This window comes from Ixodes scapularis, unplaced genomic scaffold (assembly GCF_016920785.2).
Source record: "Ixodes scapularis isolate PalLabHiFi unplaced genomic scaffold, ASM1692078v2 PGA_scaffold8__174_contigs__length_109621045, whole genome shotgun sequence".
Classification (NCBI taxonomy): Eukaryota; Metazoa; Arthropoda; class Arachnida; order Ixodida; family Ixodidae; genus Ixodes; species Ixodes scapularis.
In genome coordinates, this window is record NW_024609883.1 from 38487005 (window position 1) to 38508891 (window position 21887).

The following is a 21887-nucleotide window of genomic DNA, read 5'->3' on the forward strand; positions in this document are numbered from 1 at the left end:
TTTGCACGCTGAGGGTGAAAAGCCACTGGCTAAACTTTCTCCATTTCTAGTATCTAAAGTGCTTGAAAGTATTATTGGTGCGAACTTTAGCGCCAAAAAGATGGCATCAGGCGACCTCCTTGTTGAGGTGAATACAAAGAAACAAAGTGAATCACTCCTAGCCCTAAACTCTGTCTCAGACTATAAGGTCAGTGTGACCCCTCACCGAAAGTTGAACACCGTCCAAGGGGTCATCTCTGAAGATGACTTGCTCGACTTGACAGATACAGAGCTAGTTGAGGGTCTCTCCGGACAGGGAGTGGTTGCAGCACGACGCATCACCATCCGTCGCGACGGCATAGAACGTAAAACCAGGCATGTCATTCTGACCTTTGAATCCACGACTCTACCCACTAATGTTAAGGCAGGCTACCTTCAGTGCCGTGTCCGGCCTTATGTGCCGAACCCTCAGCGCTGCTTTAAGTGCCAAAGGTTCGGCCATGGGCCGCGCAACTGTCGGGGCAGCGAGACCTGTGCCAAATGCTCTAGTAAGGAGCACGTCGCTGATGTGTGTGAGAACAAAGCTCAGTGCACAAACTGTAAAGGAAAACACCCAGCATACTCCCGATCTTGCCCGTTATGGAAGGAAGAAAAAGAAATTCTCACCTTGAAGGTTAATGAAAACATTTCCTACATTGATGCCAAAAAGCGTTTTGCCTTTGTTTCCAAAGGCTCGTATGCCCAGGTCGTACATAGGGGACCGGTACGGCCAATGGTTTCGACTGGAACACAGACGTCTACGGACGATCTGCGCCACCCGTCGAGGTCTCCTGCACCCTCGGGAGCGGTGCCAGTGACACCGCTTTCGAATCGTAAGGTGGATGCTGCATCCTCAGCATCCACCTCAGGGCAGGGGCTGACCCCCCCTGCTCCACCTGGCCCTTCGGCCCCTAAGGGCCGAGGCTTACCCCCTCGCACCTCTGCTCCCCAGAGGAAGCCCGGGGAGTCGCCGAAGCAGACGACCTCCAAGGGTCAACTGCCGGCGGCAACAGACGAGCCCATGGACGTAAGTGGTCCCAGGTCCGAGGAGGATACTCCCCTCTCAGGATCGGAGTCGTCTCTTTCTGTTGCCAGTGACCCCACTTGTAAACAGAAAGATCCTCCTAAAAAGCAGAGTACCCCACGTGTAAAAATAGATTTTAAACCTTAACGGACCTCCCTTTTAGGTCACTTTTATATATATATATATATTTATTTATTTTTTCGTTTAAATGGCAAAAAACTATAGTATTATGCAGTGGAATTGCCGTGGTCTTTTCCCTAATATTGATGACATAAATTTTTTTCTTGATGAGCTTCGACCTGTCGCTATATGCCTACAGGAGACTCATCTCAAGGACACACAAACAAATGTTCTACGTCGTCATCAGGTTTTTAGAAAGGACCGTGCATCCCATAGCAACTCCTCTGGTGGAGTAGCTGTGGTTGTGCAAAGTGGTATTGCCTGTACTTCTGTTCCTCTCACAACCTCTCTAGAAGCAGTGGCAGTTCGTATTCTTCTTGACCGCCTTATTACGCTTGTTTCACTTTACTTGCCACCAAATATTCCACTGCATTTACATGACCTGCATGGACTTGTAGCGCAGCTTCCGCAACCTTTTTTAATCTTGGGGGATTTTAATGCCCACCACCCCATGTGGGGTAGTGCTCGCCAAGATTCCCGTGGTGGTGTCATTGAAAGATTTTTATTGTCATCCGGCCTTTGCCTTTTAAATGGACATGATCCTACATTTTTTAGTGCAGCTCATAATACTTTCACTTCCATCGATTTGTCTCTTTCATCCCCAACTTTACTTCCCTGTTTTTCTTGGAAGGTTTTAGATAACCCTTTTGGGAGTGACCATTTTCCTGTCTTTTTAGAAAGTACTGTAGCACCTCCATCACTTTCAACACGTATCCCCAGGTGGAAATTAGACAAAGCTGACTGGGCTCTTTTTGCATTGGAAGCAGTGCTAGACCCAGCCAAACTTTTAGCTATATACTCCGGAAAATGCCACCTTGTACGTTACGGACCGTATCGTAAATGCTGCTTCAGCCTCTATTCCACAAACATCTGAAAATCTTCCTAAGCGCTGCAAGCCTTGGTGGACCAAAGACTGTTCTGTTACGCTTAAACGTCAGAACAGGGCCTGGGGCACTTTCTGCCGCTACCCAACTGTCTGGAACAAGAGAGTTTAAAAAAGGTAAAGCAAAGGCTCGTTGGACAAGGAAACGAGCTAAGAAAAGCTCATGGATGAAATATGTTTCCAAGGTGAACAGTTTTGTCACTACTAAAGAGGTGTGGGACCGAGTGAGAAAAATTCGGGGTAACTACTTCTCTTTTAGAACGCCTCTTTTTCCCTCGGCTTCGCCAACCTTGAAAGGCCAGGCAAATGTTCTTGCGGAACATTTTTGTAAAGTGTCTAGCTCATCTAATTATTCGGCAAAATTTAAGAAGTTCAAAGCTGTAGCAGAAAAGCAGCCAATTGCTATGTCAGGATCAGACACTCTTGCATACAACCAGCCTTTCACAATGTACGAACTCAAGGTGGCCCTTGGGTCAAAAAAGCAGTCGGCACCTGGTCCTGACAAAATCCACTATGAAATGTTGCGGCACTTGTCTCCTGAATCTCTAGGCCATTTGTTAACCTTTTTTAATCATTTGTGGATGGCTTCTGCCTTTCCTCAGTGCTGGAAGCGGGCACATATAATTCCTCTCCTAAAACCCGGTAAAGACTCTACTCTACCAGCAAGTTATCGTCCCATTGCAATGACCAGTTGCCTTGGGAAAACTTATGAAAAACTAATAAATAGACGATTAGTACACTTTTTGGAGACTGAGGGAATTTTAGATCCCAATCAGTGTGGGTTTAGAATGGGGCGATCAACATTGGATCATCTTGTTCGCCTGGAAACTTTCATACGTGAAGCTTTTGTTCATCGACAGCACTGCGTTTCAGTATTTTTTGACCTAGAGAAAGCTTATGATACTACCTGGCGTTACGGGATTCTAAAGGACTTATACACACATGGTGTCCGTGGCCGCATGTTGCGCTGCATAAGGGAGTTTTTGACTAACCGAACTTTTCAGGTTAGGTTTGGTTCCACACTTTCGGATGTTTTTCCTCAGGAGAATGGCGTCCCTCAGGGGGCTGTATTGAGCGTCACTTTGTTTGTGGTAAAGATAAACAGCCTTGCTGCAGTGATACCTCCATCAGTTTCATATTCATTATATGTAGATGATGTGCAGATTTCCTTTTCGTCCTGCAATCTCTCAAGTTGCGAGCGCCAGCTTCAAATCTCAATAAACAAAATGAGCAATTGGGCCGATGAAAATGGTTTTAAGTTTTCATCTGAAAAAACTGTGTGTGTGCCCTTTTCACTACGTCGTGGTCTGGTGCTTGATCCTTGTTTGCAGCTGTATAGCGCTGCGATACCTGTAAAATACGAGCACAAATTTTTAGGGGTTATTTTCGACAAGAAACTTACCTTTCTGGCTCACGTCAAGGAGCTGAAGCAGAAATGCTTGCGGTCGTCTAACATTCTCAAGGTACTTTCACACACATCATGGGGGTCTGACAGGCGATGTCTCATCCGATTGTACAACTCACTGGTCCGTTCCCGTCTGGACTATGGTGCAATTGTGTACGGATCAGCACGGCAATCTGTCTTGAAAATGCTGGATCCGGTCCATCACCTTGGCCTTCGACTTGCCACAGGAGCATTTCGGACATCGCCTGTTTTGAGCCTGTATGTAGATACACATCAAATGTCACTAGAGAAGCGCAGACATTATCTTAGCTTGTGTTATGGGTACAAAGTGAAATCTGATCCTATGCATTCATCAAATAATTCGGTTCACACCTCCATGTTTTTGCGGCTTTTTGAAAACAAACCTAGCATAATACGCCCATTAAGCTTCCGGCTTCAGAGCCTTTCTTCCTCCCTGCAGCTGGCTCTTCCTGAAAGTAACTTGATTAAGGAAACACAAACTGTTGCCCTTTGGAAGGCAGTAAGATTGTCATGTGACTGGTCGCTTACAAAATATAACAAAAGGTCAGTTAACCATCAGGTTCTCCTCAAGGAATTTTTTGCAGTACAAGAGAAATATCAAGACTATGTGCAATTTTTTACTGACGGGGCCAAAAGCCCGTCTTTCGTAGGTTCTGCAGTATATTCGGAACACTTTAGTAGAGCGAAACGTATTGACTGTGTTGCAAGTATTTTCACTGCTGAGCTTTATGCTGTGCTCGTGACGCTTGAACACATCATAGAAGACCGTGTGAGGAAGGCTATTTTGTTCGTAGATTCCCAGAGTGCTCTACTGGCTTTATGTTCTCTTACCGTTACGAAGAATCGCCTCGTTCAACAAGCGCGTGTCCAAATGAATCGCGCTCTCCTACTTGGCCTTGATATAAAACTATGCTGGGTGCCAAGCCATGTAGGTATTCCAGGTAATGAGGCAGCAGATAGATTGGCTACCTCTGTTAATGGTGGCCTAAAGGCATCGGTCGGCCTACCTTATGAGGATTTTAAACCAGTTATTAAAAAATCAATTTATGAACTTTGGGGGTTGGAATGGAATCAAGAAACAGACAATAAACTACACAATATCAAACCTTGTTTAGGATTATGGGAGAGTTCCCACCAGAGGAACCGGTTCCACGAGGTCTTGATGTGCCGCTTGCGTATTGGTCACACTCGTTTAACGCATCTATATTTACTTTGTAATGATAATACCCCGCGCTGTGAGCATTGTGGCAAAACGTTGACTGTCCTACATATTTTGTGGCACTGTAGGTACTTGGATCAAAAACGACAAGTATGTTTTTCCACTATTTTCAAATCCCATCTTCCATTTCACCCAAAATTTTTGCTAGGAAATGAACCTCTTGTACCTTTCAGTAAAGTTTTGGAATTTCTTAAAATAACAGGCTATCTACACCTGTTATAACCCCTCCTCTTTCACCATGTTTTTTATTTTCAGATAATTCCTTATTGACTATAACTTTTATACTTACCTGAAATTCATATCCATATCTTTTACACGATTCATGTTCATACTTTTATTGTATCACCAGCTACTATAGCTCTGTCTTCTCCTTAACCCTTTTCCTGCAATAGTGTATGCACCTGGCGCATTTTGGCCTAGTTGCTCTCGCGCCATAAGACTCCAATCAACCAAAAGTGATGCAAGCAACAAGTGACTTCAAATTTAACGTTTTTATTTTAATTTAGTAATATGTTCAATTGAAACTAACTCTGCATTCTCCTGGGTGCTTTCAGTTCTTGAAGTGCTGCGGTACTTCCACAGCGTGTGGTACTTTTCAGAGCAAGTGCCAGGGTGCAGGCCAGGGTGACGAGTGCAGGTTTTGCAGTAGAACACTGTTTCGCGCCGTTGCCCCTTGGTTTTTCTGTCGCTGCAGACGGCGCAGTCCTTGGTTTTGCTTCCATCGAGTTTATAAATAAAGTGGTTCTTTCCACTCAGTCTCTCTTCGCAGTCTCCATTGGAAGAGCGCCCCCGCTTCCTTGGCTGGCTGCGGACATTTCCAACAAGGTCCTTTATCAATGCCTTCCGAAACGTGAGGTGCCGCGGCGCTTGCTCGCCTTGGCTGATTTTTTCAAGGCAGAAGAGGATGTAGCTGTTGACGTCTTTCACTTCCAGCAACCTAAAAAATAGCTTACGCCACTACTTCACAGACTTTCTGGTGAAGGCATAGCTAGCACAGTAGTGATCTGCACGATCGACTGCTCCCATGTTCTGTGTGTAGTCGAGTACCACAGTTGGTTTCTCCACAGTGGTTACTTCTCCTCCAACAAGCCTTCTGTCAATTGTCTGTGTGTCCTTGTTGTGCTTTGTACTCAGCATCACCACTTGTCGCTTGTCTTGCCAGGCAAGGGCCATCATCTTGTCGTCCTTTCGATAGGCGAGTAGGGAGCCTTCCCTCATTTTTTTCTTTTTGAGCTGGGGTGGCATGTCTTTGCGAGTTGTCATCACTGTGCCAGTTGTCGTTATTCCTAGTTTCAGAAGTTCTTCCGCCAGTTGAGGCGATGTGTAGTACCTGTCGGTGTACAGGTGAAAACCCGTTCCCTGCACCGAGCTCAGCACCTTGTCAACCAGGTGAATGACGACGCGGCTTGTGAAAGGAAGGTCGCTCCGGATCAAACTTTGCGTAGTCACACTGTCGTAGTACGGTAGTAGAGCGCTGACATAGCCGGTAGCACTGTCTGCAAGAACGTAAATCCTGAGTCCCCATTTTGTTGGCTTTTGAGGATTGTAGCACTTGAAGAGCACGCGACCTTTGAAGCCAACCGTGCTTTCGTCGATGACAATCTTGGGTCCAGGAACAAAATTTTCCCTGCATTTTGTGTCAGTGTAGTCGACAATCCTTTTCATTTTCCCTCCTCTGGTGGCAGGAGCAGCAGGGGTTTGAGGTGGCGAAACGTGTAACATCCAGAAAATCTGGAGAAAGCGCGTCCGACTGAACACATCCGTGAAGAACAGTACCATGGTCAGCCATTCTTTGGAGAAATAGTCCTTCACGCAGGGTTTTTCGTTCAATGCCATATTCATCAGCACTCCTAAAAATGTCTTGAACTCGTCCAGCGTGACATCCTGCCAAGAGTGCCAGAGTGACTGAGAAGGAAGTACTCCAAGCTTCGCAATTTTTTCTTTGGCATAGCGGTTTGTCTCATTGACGATATCAATCATCAAAACGTCGGTGAAAAATGACTGGAAGTATTCGAGCTCACTTGTGGGCTTCGGTCGCACCGCTTGGGGACCTGGATTTTGTACTGTAAAACGGTGAGTTTCAAAATCTTGATCTGAATCCAAGTAGGGTGTCCAGCTTGAAGAAGCGACGGCGTCGGCGCACGTCTCCTCATCACTCTCGGTGCTGTCACCGCCACTCTCTGAGGACTCATCCGAGACTACCTCGGCGGCCTCCTTTGGATCATAGGTGTCTTCTCCGCTAAAATCACATTCACTGTCACTTGAGTCACAAGCCTTTCCGTAAAATGCAGACGGAGTAAAGGCTGCCATGTTGAACTCGTAAAAGGGCGCGCATTATTCCCGCCCACGCATTTCGCAAAAAAATGAACAAAAATCTGTAGCGTCACTTGGGGCACCTTTCGGAGGGCGAAGAAACTAAAAAAGTCTAGTTTACATTCTCGATGACAGATGGCTCAAGTGTAAATTGTCGGGGCGCACCCGACACCTGACCGCAAAGGAGAAATGGGCCTGTCGGGGCAGCCCCGACATTTGACCAGAACCTCAATATTTTTTTGTCGGGGGTCACCCGACACATGACTCCAAAGGGTTAAAGGGGTACTCCACAGATTTTTTGAGCTACCTCAACTAACTATATTTTCTGACTCCCCGGCCTTTACCCTTTCTGGTATGCTATTTAGTATCGCGAAATTCATGATAGGTATTCTAAAATCGGCAAATGAAACTGATGCGAAAACCAACATTCAAATATACGCGCACTTTTCAGTGCCGTGACGTCAGTGGCAGGCATGCTTGCCAGTCGAGCAAGTAGTCTAAAAATAGAATAGGCCAATCATTTGTTCCGTGCTGGAGCGCAGATACTGGAGCAAGCTTCCAAAGCATTCATTTGACACCATGAAACTGCTTCGAATCCGTTGGGAAGAACTTCTATAGGGTCTATTCACTTGCTGGGTCATCACCCACAAACATGGCCGCCGACAGATAAAGCGGAACTTTTATTCGTGAGCTTGGTGAAAAATAAAAGATGGCAAAGCAAACTCGCCTATCGTCAAACCGCTATGGCCTTTCGCGGCCATGCTTGTGTGTAGTGACTCGACATTAAAAGGCGGTCTGATGTCATGTGAATACTCTATAGTCCAAAAAGTGAACCCCTGTCTTCAACTGCTGTCACTTTGTTGTTGTTGCCAGTTTGAAAACCACTGTGAAGTCCAAAACTGTAAATTCATCAACTTCGCGAAAAAGGAATATTTTGACCTAACATTTGGGATACTATTTTAGCGATGTTTGTTGTTTGATGTTTAGCAAAATTTCAAGCAAATAGGAGACAATGAAGAGACCTGTGGAGTACCCCTTTAACGCAAGGAGTCACTGTGTGCTTCTTGAAAGGATTGGGCTCTGCCTTCATAACAAATCCAAAACAGTTGTTTTTGATTATATGGAGGAATCCTTTTTGCAGTATAAACATCTGCTTGATCTGTTTATTTATGAATTTAAAGAAACTATACATTCTGCTCGGTCTTCTGCAGTAACTTAATTTTCGTAGCATATGAAATTCAAATAATTTATTTAGACACACAAGGCTTGGGGCCCTTGGGTGAAAGACGTGTCAAAGACAGCTTCTGAGTGCCTGACGAATGACGCGCAATATGCGACTCCCAGAACAAAAATGAGGCCGTTTTCATGGAAATCATTCGAGCGCAGCTTTGCCGATGCCAGATTTACTCTGGATGCCGCTTGAAGTAACAAGCATATCTGTTCAAACAATTAAGGGTTCTTCTACCCAGATCCATGAAGTTGTGCCTGCTATTTGACTCGAGCCAAGCTTGCTGGAGGTCAGTTCCTTTGCGCCAATTAATTTCATTGCGTAAATTGTAGACGACAAACATCCAACTTTAATTAACTGGTTTGTCCCTTATCTCATATTCTCAATAACAAATAGTTTCCTAAGGTCAATGTTGTGAAATGCTGCTAATAAATACTTTAGCAAAATTGATAGTTGAAAACATTTCATACTCGACCTAGGATTGAACCATTGAAACATCTCTTGGGTACATTTTTCCTTAGAGAAACCGATCAGAACAATATTGCTTCTTTCTTTTTTTTTTTTTTTTTTGCATTTCATGCATCATTACAGGGGGGTTTCCCTGTTGTCAGTTTTCGCAAATCGGTGTCCTTGGAAACCGAACAGTGAACATTAAACTTACGATTTCATCTGTTCTCTGCCATTCAGCACATTGTTAGTCAGGTTGTCGACCTGCTTTTTTTATGGTCTTAGTCTGCATTAATCTTTTTATTAGTTTAATTTTATGGAAACTATAGTATCAGCGTGTATGTCTCGTACGGCCGAAGACATTGATAATCCCCCCTCCTCCCCCAATTCAGTTGTTCTGTCGCCGTACCTGGCGAAACGAAGAACATGATCAGATGAAGGTGTTCGTAAAAACGTCCACAACTTAGGCTCGTAACTATGTCATAGTTTGAACGTGGCCCATTACCCATGTATCATTGTTTGTGTACCACAAAAGAGATTTCTATCAAACAAGAAATTGAGAATGACGTAACACGGCAGCGAGCGCGCTGAAACCGAAACCAGCTAAATTGAAGCCACCTTATGGATGGATGGATGAATCCGGCTGAGCCCTTTGGATCGGGTGGTAGCTTACGCCACCTAGCCATTTTGTTTTACCATTTAAGCTTAGAATATTTAAACGTGAAAACTATATTCACTCCGTACTGAAAAGAAAGTGAGGCTATAGAACCCTCTTGCCATCAGTTAATAAGAAAATAACTTAGTTTTCTCTCGCTTTCTGCCACCATTATCTTAATCTTTGCTTGGTAATCTCTACTGTCTTGAAACCTACTTTTCCTTCGCTGTCTCTAAAACCCAATGACTTTATTAAATCTATGTTGTCTTCGGTAGGCATAGGATGAAGCCCTTTACGGAGCATCGAGTGCTCAGCCATCTCGTCCTCCTCTCCACAAGCAGTGCACACTATCCATTTCCTAGTACTTTCTGGTTTGCAGGACACCCGTCCTCACCTCAAACAACAATGGGCTTCCCCTAGAATTGTCATAAATGCTTTCTTTGGCAATAACTGTTTTGTTTAATCTATAGCCTTCCAGAGACGTCTTTGTCTGCATTCCCTCTACCCACCAATCTCTTTCTGTGGCCTCAACTTTCTTCTCAACTGAGACCTGCTCTTCCGTAACTCCACTAGAGCCTAAAAACTTTCCTCTTAATTTCCTAGTGCGCTGTCTCCACTTTGCAGTGATGCGATTGCTGCGCCAATTGCGCCAAACTGCGCCAAGGGGCTAACTTTGCTACATCCTGCTACATTGTGCCACAATATAGATAATCTGCGCCAAACCTGCTCCAAAAGACCGGTCGCCTTTCAAAACCGAAACTAAACTGAGTACCGAAATGGAGCATGCGTGTGTTATGTGGTGCAAGCGGCCGCCCGACACAAAGTACCCTGCATCAATTGTTTATCCGGTCTTGCATGGTCTTCCCGCTGTCTCACGTTTCACGCTTTCGTCCTCTCATGGGTCTCGTCTCGCGTCTTTTTTTTTTTTTTTTTTTTTTCAACGACAGACGCGGGTATGTCCGGATGCTCCGACGCTAGCATGCCGGGTGCCAGCCATGCCCTCACGTTGGGAAACAAAACCATTTTTTGCGCGGCGGGAGTTCCTTTGTGAGCTGAAGCACACTCGCTCCTGAAAGCAACGGGCGTGGGGAAACTATATTTTGACCAGTCACCGTAGTCCCGCGACGTCGGGTGTTGCCATCGTAGCTGCAGATATGGCGCTTTTTAAAATTAAACTAAGTATCGCCGTATGTTCATCAACATTCCTGTTCTTGTCTATATCACACAAATCCCTCTAACTCAAATACAGCTGTGTAGAAGTATTGATTACCTAGGTTTCTTTCGGTGGGTTTTCCTTGGAGGGACCCCGTTACATGAAAATTCTGCCTCAGAAGAAAGTTGGTGAAGAGAAGTGAGCTTAACCAAAGAAGGCTGCACGCTGAACCCGCACAGCGCTTGTTTGTCCCGGGTTCAGTCGTTGCTCAAAGCGCTCCAAGGACTTCTTGAACCTGGCTCGCTATTTCTTGTATCGATGCGCTCAGGTTCTTTTGCGTGTGTGTGTGTGCGTGTGCGTGCGTGCGTGCGTGCGTGCGTGCGTGCGTGCGTGCCTGTGTGTGTGTGTTTAACTTGTACCTTGTTTGCTGGCTTGGCAAGCACGCTGGTGGACAGTTTTTTTTCTCTTGTATGCTCGATAGTTATATTTTGCATACAATTTTGGGAATCAATTGGCGACGGAGCGGAGTGGCATGGTTTTGGTGTCGATCGAACAGTTGTTGTCTCCGCTTGCGCGACGAAGCACGCGCAACTGCAAGCCTGCCGAAGTTTCCTTTAATTACGTGCATGCGAACATGGTTGCACAAAAGAAGCACCAGCCGGGACGCATGCAATCCATTGTTTTACGTTTGCTTACTTTTGACGAAAATCTGACACGTTGGGAACCAGTAAAACGGTGGCAAGCGGTTTTTCGGGATTCCTCGGCAATGCCTACAGCACTGTACACTTCTGGGATCTCTCAGCAATAAAAAGCAGCAAGTTCTGTTACAATGCGTCACATCAAAGCACAACACAAAGTGCCCTTCGTTTGTACTGTACTTAAAACAAGTATTTTTTTTTTTATTATTCTAACAATATCTGCTATAAAAGTCACTTTTGCTGCTCCGAAACACTGTCTTCGCTGCTCCAAAAAGAAAAAAAAAAAAAAAAAAACTTTTGCTGCTTTAAAACACTGTTTTGGTTGCTCCAAAGGTTACATTTGCTGCTCCAAAACACTGTTCTGCCTGCTCCAAAAGGTGCTCCAAAATGGCTTTGGCCAATCACATCACTGACTTTGTCTATGCTCCTCATGTATAAATAGCTGAAAACCTTTCGTGCCCATTGGTCCCCATCTATTTGCCTCAACCGATCCTCAAATTCTATCTTGCTCACCACTTCCCTGCTCTCAAATGACGCCCATCCCATGTCTCCTTGTACTCCCTGGTTTGGCGTTTTGCAATGTGCCCCCAAAGCCAGTCTACCTACTCCGCGCTGTTTTATTTCTAGTCTCGCATGCACTTCGGATTTCATGCATAGCACTGCGTTTCCAAAAGTCAAGCCAGGCACCATGACCCCATTCCAAATATCTCTCACCACCTCATACCTGTTGCAATTCCAAAGTGCTCTATTTTTCATTACCGCTGCATTTCTGTTGCCCTTACCTATTATATACTTTTCATGCTCACTGAGATATTCTGCACCATCACATATCCATACTCCTAGATACTTGTATTTACGAGCTCTCTCAACTGTAATATTCTGTATCTTCAGCCTCTCAATTTCGTCATCGTTACGAATCATGACTGTTGATTTTTCACTGCTGAATTCTAAACCTAATTCCTCTCGTTCCCTACCACAGATGTCCATTAATTCCTGCAACTCTGTCCTGTTGTTACCCATTAGTACGATATCATCCGCATACATCAATCCCGGTAAGGATTGCTGAATTTTTTGGCCTAGCTTAGTATGAGAGGTTGAATCCAAGCCCACTCTTCTCCAGTCTATCCCCCAATCCTCAACATAAACAGCAAAGGCGATAACGGGCACCCCTGCCTAAGGCCTCGTCTTATCTCTATTTTCCCCGTCGCCTTTCCTTCCCATGTTATAATCACCTTATTATCTTTGTAAATCTTCCTTAATATTGCTGTTAGTCCTTCATCTGGGTTTAAGCTCTCCACTATGTCCCACAGGTTTCTGGTTCGCATTGTCATAGGCACCCTTGATATCCAGAAATACCAGCCAGCGCTGTCTGTTTTCTTTTGGCGCTGTTTCTATACACTGTGGTAAGAAAATATATTCTCCTCCAACCTTCTTTGTTTCCGAAACCCATTCTGTAACTCGCCCAGTATGCCCTCGCAATCTACCCATTCGTCCATTCTGTTCTTTATAATCTGCATTACCAACCTGTAAATAACTGGTGTCACGGTTATGGGACGATAATTCCTAATATCAGACTTGTCTCCCTTTCCCTTATTATCGTACTCATCCTACTAAGCCTCCATTCATCTGGGATATTTCCTTGCTAAGCCTCCATTCATCTGGGATATTTCCTTTTGTTATCATAGTGCTCACTACCTCCCTTAGTTTTGCCTTAGATTTAGTACCCAAATTCTTCACCAGCTTGATAGGGATACCATCTGTGCCTGTCGACGTGCCACTAGGGAATCTTCGTTCCGCCTTTTCCCATTCTCTTTGTCCGAAATCCGCGATGTCACAAGCTGGATTGCTACTTCCTTCGGTTCTCCCATCCTACACATGTACTTGTTCCCGAAATTTCTCCTCCATCACTGCTCTTATATATCGTAGCACATCATCTCCCTCTAATTGATCTCCCTGATGCGAGAGTATGAACCTCTGTCTAGCTCGCGTTGTTTCACCGAGTCAGTTCAAGTGCTCCCAAAACTTCTTGGCTGTGTTTCTTTCTTTCTTACTCACATTACTCATCTATTCCTCACCCTTTCTCTGAATTTTCGCATTGATCAAACTAGATGCCTCTCGGCGACATGTTATAAAAGTGTCCCATTTTCTTTTTACTTCAGTTTCTGACTCCCCACTACGCTTGGAATACCTGTGTTCTCTAGAGGCTTCCTGACGTTTTTGTATCGCTGCTTCACTTCTTTGTCCCACCAGCTTTTTGGCCTATGTCCTTGCTTCACCTTTCGTTTTTTCTGAACTTCGTTTAGTTCCAGAGCAAAAAGCCTAGTTAGGCTCTCATAGGTCCAATCTGTATACCATTGCCCTGAAACTGCTTCCTCTATTATTTCAGCTACTATTTCCAACTCTTTGTCGCTGCAGAAAGTTTTCTTTGAATTATGTTGTCTAGTTTTAACATTTACTTCTCTAACGAAATTCAGCTTAATACGTTTGTGATTACTACCAAGACTTTTGGAACCTTCTTCATCTAGTTTCATTACTTGTAACTTACCATATATTTTGTGTTACATGAGTATGTAATCTATAGTTGAATGTAGATTGCCAGTTTCCCACGTTATGTGCCCGTCACACTTCTGACTGGTATTACATAAAACTGTCATGCTTTTCCACCAGTTCTAGTGATGTTTCCAGTTGAGTCCGTATACCCATCCAGACCCTCGATATGGGATTCATGTCTCCCATAAGAATTATTTCAGAGCCTTCCCCTAGCTCACTAGTGTCTCTTGATATGCAGTCAATCATTTTTCTGTTTTCCTCTTTAGCACCTGTCCGCGTCCATAAGTAAACAACTCCAAGGACTGTTGATTCCCCAGCGACTTTTCCTTTCAGCCACAAATGTTTGGCGCACTCCTTTCTGATCCTTTGAAAGTTCATGTTCTTCTTAATAAATGCTCCAATTCCACCTCCCATTCTCGTTCCCTCCATTCTGTTGCATTCTTCCCACACATAGTCAGGGTTGCAAGGTGGCTGCTCCATGTCTCCGAGATGTGTTTCCACAAACCCATACACCACTAAATCCTCCTTTCTCAGTTGCTCCTCTACCTCTTCCCATTTTAACCTATTTCTACCACCCTGCATGTTAATATATCCAATGTCTGATTGTGCTGTTTGTTTATACCTGTTCTTGCGTTTTCTCCTCTTTTTAACCCTGGGTGCCTCTCCTGACTTTGACTTTGTTGGGTTTTCAGTTACTTCAGTGCCCCCGGATACTCCCCCCCCCCCCCCCCCCCCAAAAAAAAAAAAAAAAAAAGCAGTCACCGTGCGGCCCATTTTGTCCTCTACCCTGTAACCCGTGGCCTCATTGTAGTGAATGTCATCTGCTAAGGGGCGGGAGCCAGCCTCGTACACTTCCCTGTTTAGTTCCATTACGTCGTACCGAAGCTGTCGACTCATACCCTTAATTACACTGTTGGCTTCGACAACCCTCCTCTCCGTTACCCCGGACTGCCCCCGAACTTCTGTAATGGTGCACACAACCACGTGCTTATTCTCGGACACGTCCCTCAGCTTACGCATTCCCATGTTTAGCTGCTTTCCGAGCTTTTGGCTCCTACCTTTGAGCACATCATTAAGCCCCGCATGAACTATTACTAGGTTCCTTCCCTCCCGGATGTATGGTCGTTTTCTAATGTTTTCCTATCAAAAAATATTTCAGTTGATAGTCAGCGCTCGTCCCGTGTGTTTCTTCTTCATCCTCGTCTGTTTTTCGCGCTGTTTCCTACGATGAACCTTATTCTGTTCCCTGGGTAAATGACATTCCAAGCTGTGGAGTTCGACTGACGTGTTTATACTGTTTTTTCTTTCTTTTCTTTTTTTTTTGGGGGGGGGGGGGGGGGTGGATCGCTTATCTGCTTTTGTCGCAATAGTCGCAAACTCACGTTCGAATTAAAACGGGACTGTCTAGGCGGTGTTGTGCACGTTGCTCCTCGAAAATAACGAAATACGTTACTCGTTACTTCGCTTTACAAGTAACTGACTACGTTACTCGTTACTTTTCTGGAAAAAGTAACTAACACTACTCGTTACCCAAAAGTCACTAGGTAGAAATAACTCGTTACTCTACACGGCGACAACTTTTCTTGGCATTTCTGGGGAGGAGAAGGGAGCCCGCGCACAGCTTTATTCAGCGCTCAAAATGAGAAAGGGAACGCGTGCCTGTACCTTTCACTGCCTTGCCAAGAAAAGTTGTCGCCGACTCTAGTAACGCGTTACGTCCGTGTCTGTCTGTTAGTATTTGCGTCCTGTTAGCAGGCAGGGAGAGCAATGGCTCTGCTCTCCCAGGATCGAGTGACTAGTAATGACTACCAGCATCGTGCGACGACGTCACGTGCAGTTTATGATAGCCCATTACGAGCTATTTCTTTACGCTCCCTACATTTCCATTAATTATGCCCGTTCCAGACTTTGTTTCTAATGATTATTAACGTTGGTATCAGATTCTAGTCATAACAGGATCTCAAACCTATGCGCGCCCCCATTAATAAACCCTAGTGATGGTTTCACCTTGATTTCCCCAGCGACCGTCTGTCGACATCCCTTGTGCGGTGTGAAACGAGCTATCAGGCTCGAATCCCTTTCTCCTAATTACCTGTGTGGCGTCACCTTCGAGGGCATTGTTTCTGTTTCTCACGCAGACAAACCGTCACTGTAGACGGGGAGAAGAGGTGAATGAAACCATTAAGGGGGCAGCTTTGCGCTCTCCACGCTAAGTGGCGCCACCGGTTAGTTCGTTTGATTCCAGGGAAGCCTAGATTCAAGAGAGGGAGCAACTCGAACTATGGCGGGCGTTTGCAACTTAATGGCGGGAACCTGTGCAGATGGGCCGCACGGCAAATGGTATAGAAGGTAAAGGGGCTGAGTAAAGCTCGAGACGCTTGTGGACAATGGACGCTTTCATCTGCTCCTCGCTGCTTGTGTTGCAAACGCGGCCCGTGTACCACGTGACCCCTATCGTCCAGTTGGAAACGCTCTCAAATATAGGCACACGCCTTTGGTTTTTCTACGCGTCGCGTCGTTTCTCGGGTCGGCGCCGGTGGTATTGCTTTTCGTGTCTGTCGTCTGCTTCCGCGAAGGTTCGCGTTTCAAAAGCTGTACTAGAGTGGCGCTTCATGTGCCGTTTCCGCTTAGCTTCGCGTTTCTGTCGCCAGGCTGATGCTGCTCGGCGGCGCGCGCGTTAGGGGAAGTGCGGTTAGGGATTTGGTGGGAAAGCGGGAGTTCGGGATTCCCGTTATTTTTTTCGCTGGAGCCATTTTTACAAGGGCGCGGCAGTTGGCTCGGAGTTGGTTGTGAGCGCGCGTCGCGTTTTCGTTTCTCGCTCGTGGCGCCGTGTAAATCTGCGAAACTAATAAGGGACTTTTGTGGAAAATATTTGTTTTTCCCGTTGTAGGGAAAGAAGGCATCGAGTTTTTTTGGGGAGGAAGAAATTTCCAGCGTCTCGTAGCCCCAGACTCTTAGCTTGTTCGGTGAATGAGCGCGCGCATGTGTGGGCAAAGCTGCAGCAATAGAAAGAACGCTTGACTTTTCCCTCTTTAGGGAAGCTGATTGTATCAGGGAGAAAAGGTTTGGTTCGGAAGGCGGGCGTGTGTAGGGAAGAAGTTGCTCGTGCCGCGAAGCATTTTGATAACCGCCAGGTTTTAGATATGGTTATTTTTGGTCCTCCGACGGCGATTGTGAGCGAGCTGGTGAAGGAGGCTTTGCTTCGATGCTTTTGCAACACGTGTAGAAGTTCGCCGGCAATCGGTGAGTGATATGAGATCCATTATGCAAACTATCTTCTCGCTTTCCCCTTGTTTCTTCTCGTTTGTGTAGATTTTGTTTTGTTCAGCAAGTGTGGAACGATGCGAGTTAAAGTTCTTAAATGTACCATTGGGGTTTACGATGACCTTAAACACCTTAGTGATATTCCTCTCGCGTCGTTTTAGTTGGTCTATGCAGTTGGTAGTAATCAAGTTTTTTTGTTATGGTTCTTCTAATAATTAGGGAGGGTTATTCTCGAGCAGTAAGGAGTCCGATAGTAGCTAGTGAAACGACGCTAGTTGTCGGTAGGGCGTTGCCGCTTTTACGGAACTCGTTGTAAAGCAAGGTGCTACTTTTATCCGTGACTCGCGGTCGCAGCTTTTACGTCGGTACTTAGTGTTAAAAGAGTAATCATTGGAGGCATTTACGTGGAAAAGGTTAAAAATGTGACGTAAATATAGACATACAATGCATTGATTTAAAAAGAAAGAAAAAAGTAGGGTATAGTACAAAGCAAATACGCCCATCGTCTGCTGTCCGGCACGAACCTGTCCCTATCATTCAAGGTCATGAATCGAATATATCGACTTTTGGCTAACCGTCTCGCAATGTTCACTTTCTTTTTTTTTTTTCTCTTTTTTTTTTTTTGGGGGGGGGGGGGGGGGGGGGTATTTTTGGTTCCGTAGCGTGCACATCAGCCAAGAGAAGGCCTTGGTTGACCTTCATTTTCTTTGCTCAGGCTTGCTCAATATATTTGACAGGATTTCGATGGCGCTCAGATGTGCGAGACCTCATGTTAGCTTAAAACGAAATCTTTTTTTTTTTTTAGTGTGCCCAAATTTTCGTGTTTTTTTTTTGTTCTTTTTTGAGGGGGGGGGGGGGGGGGTTCTTTACGACTTGTTTCCATGAATTCGATTGTTTAAGAAAAGGCTCTAAGCTGACGGGTCGTTGTTGAGCGTACAATTATCTGGAATATGGCTGGCACGTTTAAACGTTTTTTTTTTTTGTTTTTTTTCTTTCGTGAGCTGTTTGTTTTAAAAAATGTTAAGATTTTAAACTTTCTCAGTTTATCGTTGAATCATTCTGTTGTAAGTACCTTTAAAATTGCGAGTTACGGTTGTAGCGATCGAAATAGCGGTCAGACATGACGCATGAGAAATTTATCGCGAGGTTACACGATCGCAATACACTAGCAAAACGCACGATGGCATTTTTTTTTTTTTTTTTGACTGCTGAAGAAAGTTTATTGCTGCCAGGGCAGTGGAAAATGCCGATCGGAAATGGCAGCTTAGTAAACACGCTCATTCGTCGTGCCCTGTCAGTGCGAAAGGTCCTTGGTCCCGTGTTCGAGTTGTTGAAACTCGGCAGGCGACAGGTGCCTGCCGTTTGGACTCTCGCGACAATGACGCCGCCCTTGCGGCTCCAACTTTCATAACTCCTGGAAAATTGGGCAAACCAAAATTTTACAAAATAGGGAGATTTCATTTTTTTTTTTCTTAGCAAACGGTAGTGCGAACGTTTCTCTCGTTCTCTTCGTTTCTATTTTTGCTTGAACCACTTAATTTCTTCCTTTAGCTCGTGTTTCGGATGCGTTTCGATTTTCTGCAGTGTTCGTCCTGAGGCAGTGGCCTGTTCAAGAGCACTTACAGTGAACAACACGTACGATAGGGTACTACGGGCGTTTGCTTCTTGTTAACTCTCCTCCCGCTTCGAATCTTGAAATCGAGAAATTGCTCTTCTGTTAGGATTAAGAAAAAAGAAAGAGCTAATCACCCGGAAGAACCCGATCTGACCGTGTCGCGTGCTTTCTGTCGTCCGCCGGGCGTGGCGAAGACAAGAAGAGCTCGCCGCTCATCCTCAAGCCTCTGGTGAGGACGAGGCCGCCCAGAAGATCGGCCGGTGTCTTCATGGGTGAGTGCCGACGGAGGTGATGGTGATAGTGGTGTGTTGTAGTAGACCGTTTTCGCAGCCCGCTAATCACCCGGACAGCGCTCCGTAATCCGCCACAAGGCCTGGAACTATGCAGACGAAGCACGCGGCGCGCAGGCGCAGCTGCGGCGTTTTCTTCACGGATACCGTAGCGGAAGAGAAAAACGGTCGGTGATCCTGGGTGGGCAGGGCTGGTACCGTGGTTAGGGACAGACTTGTACGTAACGTTTTCAGTGACGGGAGTGACGACAGTGACGACCAAATTACTATTCTATCGTTATTTATGTTGGACTGCAGCCGACGCCACGAAGCGACAGAGCCCGCGAGGTGGTGGGTTCGAATCCCGGCCGAGGTGCCCGCAATCTGACGGAGGCTTATTGCGGAGAAGGCGCCGTTGTAACCGAGCTTTCGATTGCACGTCAAAAGATCCGCCCTGGGCGGCCGAAAATGAATCTTCGGTCCCTCTCCGCTGGGGCGTGTCACTTACACCCGTCTTTGGTTTTGGCACGTAGAACCCCTAAAATTGGAAGTGCGCCGTGATCTGTACTCGTGAAAAGAACATAGAATATGAGGTTGCATTTTCAGAAAATCTATCGTGGGGTCAACGGATAAATCGGGTCGTTAGTAAATTGTGTAAAATTGTTGGTGTGCTTGCGCGTGAAGCTTTCTTTCTGCGCATGCGCTGTTGCCGACAGCAGCGCCACCGCAGCAACGTGACGTCATACCCGCGTGTCGGGGCGTAGCAGACGATAAAGCGGCGGCACGCGGATAGAAAGACAAGGGCGAACGCCGTGGCGTTGCGCTTTAGACTCTGCTTTGTTGGCCATCACAGACTCGTTGCGTCGGCTGCGCCCCGTCTGGGGATGAGGTTGCACACTTCAACACACGGATTGTCACCCGAGGCGGAAAATGACGAGTCACTGGGCACGCGTGCGCGGAGTTTGATATTCCATAAGAGGGCTACTGCCCATTGTTCACTTCAGTGTTGGAAAAGGTCTGGGGGATCGGCGAGTTCTAATTCGTCCGATAAGCGTAACCCGCCAGATAGAGTTGTTGAGAACGACCGTATCTGACGGTCACTTCTCGATAACGCTCCCCTGGCTCGAACGCTGTCACAACCCGAGGAATAAGGACTTCTCCGAAATGGCGATATGGTAGAATGTGGAACGCAACTTTTCCGTCAAATGAATGACGTCCGCTTTATGCCCTTGGGCTCGATCGAGCGTCTGCTGCACTTGTACTCATCTCTTGCGCGTTTATTGTTAATATAGGAAATTGCTTGTATGGCGGTCTTCAACTCTCGTTTTCCCGAAGACTATCGTTGATTGGTAACTTTACTAGTGTTGATGAGGTCTGAACTACCTTTGCCAATATCAGTTTCGAGGGACCGGCGCTATATAAATGATTTATTCTCTTATCAGCACATTTTGCTTCATCAGTGAATTCACAATATTGGTTATCGAGTAATTTCACCATCCTTTCGTTAGGACCGAATCTGAATTCGACTTTTACGGCAGCTGTTAATTCTTCAACTGAAAATGGTTATGGACTGAAGGATGCGCAGAATGTATCAGAAAACTTGCGTCTTCTATTGGCGTGACTGTCCTCGTGGCTTCTCAGTAAGGACGGTGTTTATCGTGCACTTTTTTTCCTCCTTTGTCCCGGTGATTACGTGTCTGGACTTCCAGCACACGCGGCGGGCAAAGTGCCCGCTTTTTGTTTTATTGCTGTTGACGTCATGCTCGGCTGGGCACAAAGGGTGAACGATTTGGGCACTTTCCCCAGACAGCGAGGGAAAGGAGGGCGTGTTGTCTTGGTGGGGAAAGAGTAAGGGGGTGGAAAATGGCGTTGCTTCCCTTTCCGCCACTAAGCAACGAAAGTAGGGAGCATTTGCAGCGTGCATAGGGACAAAGAAAGACGCCCCCCAAGACGATCCCTGCCCTACCACACATACAAAAAAGGGGTCTATTTGGCTAAATCATAGTACGGGAGAGGGGGTTCTTTTTTATATTAGTGCGTTTTCTTATTGGGGGGGGGGGGGGGGGGGGGGGCCTTTGGTACTACAGTGTCGCTTTTGTTTTAGCTTTGGTTATTCCTCTAAACAGGGGAAGGGGCAAAAAAAAATAAAAAAAGAGACTTCCCTAAAAGTAGTATTATGAGAGCTAAACACAAAGGGGAGACGAGGACGGACAGCCTGTACACGTCCGTGATTGTCCCTCCTCTGTGTTTATCTTCCATATTATTTCTTGGTTTGTACGAAAAGTGCGCTTCTCTGGGTCTCGGCTTCTACGGTGTCGCTTGTGTTTTAGTGCTTTCAGTCCCCGTGGATAAGGGATGTGGTGCAGAAATAAAGTTTAAGGGAGACGTCTTCCGTGTATCTCGATTCTCGACACATAACGCGAAGTAGACTTTTTCCCCAAAACGCAAATGTACCGCAGTATTTTTTTTTTTTTGCGTGTTTGCATTAACGGAGGAGGTAAATGCTCACTGTGTCACATAATAAAAAACTTCCGCCTTTTTTTTTTTTTTTTTGCATGCGGCGTTTTTACGTTGGGATATTCCCGCGGCCACGGGGCTGACCCGCGCGTTCGGCGTGGTCGTTCCGTCGTCGCGACGGCGTCGGCGGGTAGTAGCGCCGGCGTCGCGCCGGCGCCTCCATGAGTCACGCTGACGTCGCCGCCGGCGGTCGACGACTTGGATCGATGCGCGGCACGCGGTCGCGCTGGACTCCGGTCCTCGGAGGCTTCCGGGGACCCCTCCCTCCCTGCCCGCGGAAGCACCGACGTCGGCTCTGGAGCATGTGTACTCCCCCTCACTGCTTGTGTGTGTAAAGAAATTTCCTTGGAATGGTGCGGTACAGTGGCTCTCAACCACCGATGTTTTGGGGGACCCCTCTGGATCCGCAGAAGTGATTACAGTGGCAA

The 21887-nt window shown here is 46.1% G+C and overlaps 1 protein-coding gene and 1 pseudogene across 1 annotated transcript in view; one reads left to right on the plus strand and one right to left on the minus strand.

The window, feature by feature from the left end:
• LOC8027327 (stathmin) overlaps positions 1–21887 on the plus strand; it is a 91889-nt gene that overhangs the window by 34581 nt on the left and 35421 nt on the right. The gene's annotated exons all lie outside the window — the stretch shown is intronic.
• On the minus strand, positions 5847–6567 carry LOC121833378 (annotated as a pseudogene).